This window comes from Tupaia chinensis, unplaced genomic scaffold, assembly GCF_000334495.1.
Source record: "Tupaia chinensis unplaced genomic scaffold, TupChi_1.0 Scaffold000706_1, whole genome shotgun sequence".
Taxonomy (NCBI): Eukaryota; Metazoa; Chordata; class Mammalia; order Scandentia; family Tupaiidae; genus Tupaia; species Tupaia belangeri.
Window position 1 is genome coordinate 1673207 of NW_006160229.1, and position 9711 is coordinate 1682917.

General features: G+C 39.8%; 1 pseudogene; it reads right to left on the reverse strand.

Annotated features, from left to right (window-relative positions):
* Window positions 1-7785: 7785 nt before the first annotated feature.
* On the reverse strand, window positions 7786-9275 carry LOC102499837 (RNA-binding protein FUS pseudogene; annotated as a pseudogene).
* Between the last annotated feature and the right edge of the window lie 436 nt (window positions 9276-9711).

A 9711-nucleotide genomic window follows, 5' to 3' on the forward strand; every position in this document is an offset into this window, starting at 1 on the left:
CGTCTCCCCTCCCTCCTGCCGTTGCCGCTGCTGCTGCTGTTGCTGCCGCCACCATCACCATGAAGGTCAAGAACTTAAAACAATTTACTCACTATTGGCAGCCAGCCTGTTTAGTGCCCCCAGTATGTCCAGAACTCTTTCACCTGCTGCATGCAAATAATCTCAAGAAACATCATCTGAAGTCTGTGAATTCAAATCTCAGTAGCAAATCTCAGTAGCTACCATTTGCCTTGCACCAAGCACTCTAATCAGCTCTCATCCTTGCAATTGAGTGAGGGAGAAGCTATTATTTTTTGCCCATTTTATATATGAGGTCACTAAGGTTCAGGTGAAGGGACTTTGATCATACATCATAGATCCAGTGAAAGTCAGATAGAAATTTCCAATCTGTAGTTTTTTTTGTTTTTTTTTTGTTTTTTTGGAGAGGTTTTCGCTATAGGGCGTGTGCGCTCGCCAGACAGACAGAGAGAGACAGAGAGACAGTGAGAAATCACCCCCCAGGGGGAATGGCCACGTCACAATCCCTTCTCCTCCATTATCCTCTCGGGATCTTGGGCACGCACGCACACGCGCCCGGCGTGAGTTTAAGCCACTGGGTCCGGGACTCGAACCGCGGTCGACTACGTGGGAGTCCAGCGACATAGCCATTACGCTAACTGCTGGTTCCCCAATCTGTAGTTTTTAAAGCCAAGAGTCAGCCCTACTGACCCCAAAGCCCATACTTTTAGCCATACCTCAATACTAAGGTCAGCTATGTACCCAAAGTGTCAGGCATTGGAAGCACTACATAGATGAGTAAGTCCATGGTTTTTTTCTCTAGGAACTCCTAGGCTAGAGGAGCACACAGACATAATGCAGATAACCATACATCAAGGTAGATAGTGAACATCACAGTGACATAGGACCCCAGGAAAGGGAGTTATTGAGTGCAAAGATTTGAAAATATAAATGTCTTTTTTAAGCGACTAAATCTCAAAAGCTCACCTTCTTTAAATGTTGAAAACCTTATTTATTAACCGTATTTAGTTTGCTCTCGCTCAACTCCCTCTTCCCCACTTCATTTTTCTCCCTTCCTTTATCGTGTCCTTTCTGAAGCAAGCATGACATCCTTAAACTGTCCATACTTTCATTGATCTTACTGGCATTTTCTCTGCCACATTCCACTCATTGTTGGAAAGCAGATTTGAAAAAGTAGTGGGGGCTTGGATTGGATGACTTCTAAGATTGCTTCTAACTCTGAGAGTTGAAGATTCTCTGAGCAAAGTGCTCAAACACACAAAGAGTCTCAAGAGCAAATCACAGCAAAGACCCACTTAGCACAACCAGAAACTCACTTACTTTAAAAATTGTTTCATTATTTTATATACAGCAGAATCCCAGGCTATAGTTACCAGCAACTATCTCTTGGTTTTTAAACCACGTTCAATATTTTCCAACTTTCATAACTTAAAGTGTTGGCTAGAATCCTACAAAAGGAAGCCCTTTTTATTTTCAAATGGAAATTTGATTCAAATCAAGGTCAAACAAATGGAAGCCCTTTTTATTTTCAAATGGAAATTTGATTCAAATCAAGGTCAAAGGTTTAAACAGTGAGTTAGAAATCAGCCCTCCAGTTCAAAGCTGATTTTAAAGCACAGCAAAATGCCCTTGCTCTTGTCTGACCATCAGGTTTCTACTCTATTCCTGCAATCTGAGGGCATTGAAAATGGAGACCCAGAGGTGACAGTCTTTTCATTATAGTCCAGGCCCCTATCTACACCATGTTAACAACAGAATTGTTGGCAACTAGATAATGATTATCTAATTCTAAAACATTATCTAAATCCAGTAATAGGATTAAAGATAATTCAGTTTTTCCAGCCTTAGGATTCCAGCCACATGTTAACCCCTAGCAGACCCCAATAGCCAGTGACTGCTTCCATAGGCTATTCTTTCATTTAAAACAGCACTGTCCCCACAAGCAACCTAAGAAAAAATCAGATAAATTGGACCTCATCAAAATCAAGAACTTCTGTAACTCAAAAGATATAAAAAATATGGAAATGATCACATACAGAATGAGAGAAAATATTTGCAAATCATGTGTTTGATGAAGATCTAGTGTCCAGAATATACAAAGAACTCTTATAATTCAACAATAAAATGACAAATAAAATAATCCAATTAAGTGAGCCAAAAAATCCAGTTACATATTTTTCCAAAGATATATAAATGACTAATTAATCCATAAAGAGGTCAACATCATTAAGCATTAGGAAAATGCCAATTAAAATCATGAGATGGGGCCTGCAGGGGGCAGAGTGGTTAAGACACTGGACTCCCACATGGCCAACCACAGTTCAAGTCCTGGACCTGGTGGCTTGCTTTCTCACTCCCCCTCCCTTTGTGTTTCTCTAGTCAAATTTTAAAAATAATAATAATTAATTAATTAAATAATTTTTAAAAGTTTTTTTAACATTTATACAGAAATGAGAACCCTCATGTATTTCTTCATGCATTATAAAATGCTTCTGTTGCTTTAGAATATAGCCTGACAGTCTCTCAAAAAGTTAAACAGAGGTTTCACACCCCAGCAGTTCCACTCCTCAGTATATACCCAAAGAGATGGAAATGTATATCCACACAAAAAGTTGAACATGGGGCAAGCTAGGTGGTATGGTGGTTAGGGTGACTGGATCCCACATGACCAACTACAGTTTGAGGCCCACATCCAGTGGCTTGAGAAACACTCCAGGTGTGTATATGTGCATGTCAAAAATCCTGAGAAGATAATGGAGGAGAAGGGATTGTGGCATGGTCATCCCCCTGTGGAATGCTCTCTCACTCTCTCTCTCTATCTCTCTCTTTCCTCTCCAGCAAGCACAAGAACTCTATAGCAAATTAAAAAAATAAACTTGCACATGAATGTTCACAGCATCATTATTTTAAAACGTATTTATTTACATTTAATCATATCTTTACAGTCTACATTTCTTTTTCCAGCAAAAATACTATGCATATCAGCATAACTTATGAGCAAATAGCTTCTCATTTTTTTGTCAATTAAGCAACTAAGCATACCTTTACTTGTTTTTTTTCCTTCCCCTTCCCCCTCTCTCCCTTCCATACTAAGCTTTTTTTCCATATTTTATTGATTCACAAAATACTTTAAGCTAAAAATATAGACAAAGCTAGAATCTAGTTACAAGTGCCCTGTAATTTTCTTCTGAAACATTTTTTATTCATGATTAACAAAATGTGAAAACTTCCCAAGTGCCCATCAATTGATGAATAGATCAACTAACAGTAATATATCTATATAATGGAATGTACTTCACCAATAAAAAGGAATAAAGTCGGGTCAGCAGGTGGCATGGTGGTTAAAATGCATGATTAACAAAATGTGAAAACTTCCCAAGTGCCCATCAATTGATGAATAGATCAACTAACAGTAATATATCTATATAATGGAATGTACTTCACCAATAAAAAGGAATAAAGTCGGGTCAGCAGGTGGCATGGTGGTTAAAATGCTGGACTCCCACACAACTGACCATGGTTCAAGTCCTGGACCTAATGGTTTGCTTTCTCTCTCTCTTTCTCACTCTCCTTCCCTCTGGTGAGTGAACACACTCTATAGCAAATTTTAAAATAATAATAATAACTAAAACTAAATATATAATTTTTTAAAATAAAAGGAATGAAGTATTAATACATGTTGCAACATGGATGGACCTTGAAAACATTATGTTAAGTGAAAGAAGTCATATGCAAAGTCTCCATATTATAATTCTATTCATATGCAATACTTAAGAATAGATAAATCTATAGAGACAGAAAATAGATTAGCAGTAGATTAGTTATCTATAAACTTGAGGGAGAGGAAATGAAGAGTGATTGCTGATGATTTTTTTTAAGAGAGATTTTTGCTATAGAGCATGTGCACTCGCTGAAAAGACAGAGACAGAAAGCGAGAAATCACCCCCCAGAGGGGATAGCCGCACTGCAATCCATTCACCTCCATTCTCCTCTCAGGATTTTGGGCACGCACACACACAAGTCGCCTGGTCTGGGACTTAACCCACAATTGACTAAATGAGAGTCTAGCGATGTAACCATTAAACCACCTATTGCTCATGAATTTCTTTTTGGATTGATAGAAACGTTCAGGAATTAGATTGTGGTGAAAGTTTCACAACTTTGTGAGAAAACTGAAAGCCACTGAATAAGATACTTAAAAATGAGTGAACTTTATGGTGTGAGAATTATATCCTAATTTTTTAAATGCATAAAAATATACCATATCCTTAAGCTTGAGGTCTGTAGGGTAAAACTGCACTGGGGCTGCTGCCAGTCTTTCTATGTGATAGAAAGACTCTTACTTGGATGTGTTCAAGCAGAATTTACTGACTACATACTGTGACAGATCACTGTATATACTAGGTAGTAGAAACACATCTACTCATTTCTGAGTTCTAATTGGCTAGAGGCCAAGTTAGGGTCATCAAGCATTCAGTTAAATTTTTCCAAATTGTCTAGCTACCCATCCCAAGACCTCTCCAAATTCTCTGGTCTTCAAATATTCTGGACTCTTTTTTTTCTGTGGAAACTCTATTTATTTTCCCCTCTTGCCTTTGCTCATGCTATGCCTTCTGCTCTAACAAGATCCAACTTAACTTTTATGTGTCACTGGATGCAAATTCTCTCTTTTCCTATGAAGTCATGCTTTAGTACCTTAAAAAGGACCAATAAGTGTTTGTTGAGTGACTAGGCAAATGAATGGCCTCAGTTAATCAGTCAAAATTAGATTTGAAGGAATAAAATTGCCCATAGTTGGTGTAAGCCCTTACTTAACTTCTCCAGGAATTTTTGAAGCAGTATGGTGGATGAGTAAGGCCTAGGAGTGAGTTTATGTTCCTGAAAAGCAGCTTCAATTCATACCAGAGTTTCTCATAGAAACAATGGAGTATGATGACCATTCTCAATCTTACATACACTGGGACACACATGATAGAAGTTCACATATAAGCTCACATACAAGGTTGGCTCCCAGAGGCTTAACTGAAGTTATGCAAATTCCCACTTCATCTTTGCCCAGTCAAGCATTTCAGAACGCAAGTTAATAAAAGCAACATTTTAATAAGAACAAACTTGGACTAGATTTCAGTCACTAAAATGCTTTTAGAAAGTACATGTACAACAGAGGTTTAACAGGTCATATGGAACCCAATCCAGTAAAACTATTTAATCTGGTGTTGTGTATAATATATCATGGAGCTGTCTCTCACCCTGACTTAGAATTTCTCCTCATGTGTGCTGCTGAAATTCAGAAGGAAAGGAACACAAATGAGGTCATACTTTTTTTTTTTTTTGGTGAGGTCATACTTTCAAAAGGACTTCTCCAGGGAAACTCACCCAGGATTCTTTGAGAACATTTTGTAAAAAGATTATTTTTATGGTATTTTTAAAAATTTGATCCATGGATAATTGTTTTGCTGCCTTTTCCCCTTAAGTTTAAAGGTTTTCACTAGCAGAAATAAGCATTAACCAAGCACACTATTTGTCTTTGTTGCTGCCTTCACAGAAAGTTTCTGCTTTTTTGAGCTGTCATCTCATCAGCATTAGCAGCTTCACCCTGTGCACAAGTATTATACAAGTCAACTCACTCCCTTAAAATGCATGAACCAATCCCTGTTTGCACAGAATTTGTCATCCTTCCATTCTTTGAGACCTGTTGTTTCATAAGGTTGAAAAGCCTCAGAGCTCTTGCTTGATGATGGTCAAAGTGCACCAGACTGAGATTAATCCCAGATCCACAATATGAAAAGTCTTCTGTGTTGGCCTTGTAAGAGGGGACGGCAGCCATCATTAAAGCTCTGCTTTTTTCCCTTTTATCATCAGTTAAGAATTGAATACAGAGGCCAGCAGGTGGCATGTTGGTTAATGTGCTGGACTCCCACATTGCCGACCACAGTTCAAGTCTTGGACCTGGCGGCTTATTCTCTCACTTTCTCTCTCTCTCTCTCTCTCTCTGGTCTCTCTCTCTCTCTCTCTCTCTCTCTCTCTCTCTCTCTCTCTCTCTCTCTCTCTCTCCCTTTCTCTTGTCAAATTAAAAAATAATAACAAGTAAAATTAAATAAATAAATAGTTTTTAAAACAATCGAATCCAAAATAATTATGAAATAATAAGACTAATCCTTGTAAAAAATAAACACAGGAGAACTCACTCCTCCAAATGTTGCTATCATTCTATCTTAAATGAAAGTCCTTCTAATTTTATCTCTGATGATCTTTGACCCACTCTACATTCAAGAAACTAATGTACAGGTTAGAAACTTGTGTGTCCTACTTTACTAATATTCATGAGACACAAAATAAGATTTTCTGTACATCTTATATACTCTTTTTTAGTGTTTTTATTTACATTTGATCACTGTATATCTTTACAGTGTACAACATGTTTTTCCCCAGCATGAATACAATGCATATTAGTCAAGTCAAAGACATTACCATATACATTATTATCAGCAGATAATTTTTCACTTCTGTGTCTATTAAATGTGGTCCGTTTCTTTTTCCCCTGATGCCCTCCGTTCCACCCTCTATTACCCACCGCCCATTACTCCCCATACTATCTCTAGTATCTACAGTTGCCCTTCCTGCTATTATACCTTCTAATTTTTCCATTTCTTCTACAGAGTGCAGACATTCAGTGTATATTGAGTAGGGATGTACAATGCCTGTCTTTCATAGTCTGGCTTGCATCACTCAGCGTTAAATCTCCCATATTCATCCACTTTGTATTCGATGTCAGGGTCTCATTGTTTTTTGTGGCTGAGTAGTATTCCAGAGAGTAAATGTGCTACATTTTTTCAATCCACTCCTCTGTTTTTAGACATTTGGGTTGATTCCATGTCTTCTCGATTATAAATAATGCTGCAATAAACATAGATGTGCAGGAACCAGCAGGTGGTGTGGTGGTGAAGGTGCTGGACACTCCCACATGGCCAACCATGGTTTGAGTACTGGACCTAGTGGCTTGTTTTCTCCCCTCCCCCCCCCGCCTCTCTCTCTCTCTCTCTCTCTCTCTCTCTCTCTCTCTCTGGTCAAATTAAAATAAATGGATGAATAAATAAAATTAAATAATTCTTTAAAAAAATAAATACACATGGATGTGCAAGTATTTTTCTAATTGAGGATTTCCCTATCCTTTGGGTAGATACATAAGAGTGGAATTCCTGGGTCATATGGTACTTCTATTTGTACGTTTCTGAGGAAACTCTGTATCCTATGGTCCTATTCTCCACAGCGGTTGTACTAATTTACATTCCTACCAACAGTTTAGGAGGGTTCCTTTTTTCACCATAGCCTCACTAGCACTTACCTTTTTTCCTTTTTTTAAAAAACTAAAATGATAGGTTTTATTGGGATCCAGAGGCATGGTTACAATTATGAAGTCCTACACCAAAAAAGAAAAAGCCCTGAGAGTGATCAGGAGTTGAAGGTTACAAAATAGCAAGAGTAGAGCTGAGCAGATGACACATAGTTGACCACAGCTCAAATCCTGGACTGAGCAGCTTGAAACTCACACTGGGCGCATGTGTGTGCATGACCAAAATCCCAAGACAAGAGTGGAGGAAAAGGGACTGCAGCATGGCCATCCCCCCTGGGGGATGATTTCTCACTTTCTGTCTCTCTGTCTCTCTCTGGCCCTATAGCAAACATTTCAGAAAAATAAAAAATAAAATTATCAAGAGTAACACCAGGTACAGAAAGAAAAGCTGTCTCAGAACCTCAGGATCCAGGCTAGTACAGCTTCTTATGGCAATCCTGTCTGTGATCATTCCTTGAGTACATCTTGCCAGAGCCAAAGCCACCTCTGTCCCCACCACTTTGGCTCCCTTGGAAGCCCCCACAGTCCCTGCCTCAATCCTGGTAGCCGCCGCCATCATAGCCTCCTCTGCCACTGCAATGATCGTCTCCATAGTTACTTCCCATATGAAAGCCTCTTGATCCTCCTCCTGGGCTATCTGGCTAAGGGTTCTTACATTGGTTACATTCATTCCTCCAAGAGAAATTCATATCCTCACATGTAGGATTAGGACACTTCCAGTCCCCAGCTCATTGCTGTCCTTCACTGCCACCATCTCCACTGGGGAATCCTCCCTGGTCACTGCCGCCATTGCCACCACCTCCGTAGCCTCCCGGCCCACAGGTCCTCCTTGACCTCAGCTTCCATGACCATCGCCACCATCCCGTTTGAAACTTGCTCGGCAAATAGCAAATGAGACCTTGATAGGATTACCAGAAAATTCCTTACCATCAAATCAGTCAATAACTGCTTTAGTAGAAGGTGAATCATCAAATGAGATTGTTGCCTCTCCCTTCAGCTTGCCAATTTCCCTGTCTGTGTACAAACTAATCATGGATTGTCCTGTTTTCTTATTTGTCTTAATAATACTAATCTGCATTAAGTAATCAGCCACAGACTCAATTGTAACATTCTCTCTCTGGCCTTGCACGAAGATGATGTTGTCTGAATTATTTTTCTCAAGTGTTGTGATGTGTTCCTTGGCCCCGAGGACCATCAAATTTATTGAAACCACCACAGTCACTACTGTCCATGCCACTTCTCTTTCCATGGCCACCTCCATGACCTCTGGGTTCATAGCCACCACTGCCACAGTTGTAACTACTGCCCCGGCCATGGCCTCCTCAGTACAGCTGGCCTCCCCTGTGGCCACTACCACTACCAATACTCTGGTCCTAATTGCCATAACCACCACCATCACCACCCTTCATGGAGGACTGGTCCTGGTCATAGTTACTTCCACCACCCCCTCCATCACCTCCACAGCTACTATAGTACTGGTTTTGCTGTCGTAGCCCTAAAGGGGATTATAGGAGATTTGTTGTTGTTCATAGTTTTTCTCTTGTCCACCATAGCCAGACTATTGGCCATAGCCCCAACTCTGGGGCTGCCCATACTGCTATTCTAAGAACTGTTACTGTAACTTCCAAGGTGTTGCTGGGAGCTGGTTGCTGGCCATAGCCAGGATAGGAGGACTGCTGCCCATAAGATGACTGGGAATTCTAGCTACTGCCAGCCACCAGTTGAGCCATATCCCTGGGGAGCTGACTGAATGCTATAGCTATTCTGAGTCTGTCTATAAGAAGAGCTATAGCTGCTCTGACCATAGCTGAAATATCTGCTGACTGGCCATGACTGCTCTGCTGGGAATAGCACTGTCCCCGTATCTCTGAGTTACTTGTTGGGTATAATCATTTGAGGCCATGTTTGCACGTGCATACACAGGTTGACAAGCAAGATTCCAATACCACAGAGCACTGATGTCTGGAGGACTCAGAACTTATCATCTTAATTTTTTTTTTCATTTTAGCCATTCTGACTAGAGTTATGTGGTATCTCATTGTGGTTTTGATTTGCATTTCCCTTATGATAAGAGATGTTGAGCATGTTTTCCTATGCTTTTTGACTTTTTGAATGTTGTCCTTAGAGAGTTGTTTGCTCAGCTCATTTGCCCACCTTTAAATTGGATTGATTATTTTGGGGGGCGGGGTAAGCTCCTTGAGTTCCCTGTATATTCTGGTTATCAATCCCTTATCTGAGGCATAGTTTGAAAATATATTCTCCCACTCTGAGGGTTGTCTCCTCACCCTAATTATTGTTTCTTTTGCTAATATAGCCTAATGTAGTCCCACTTTTCTATT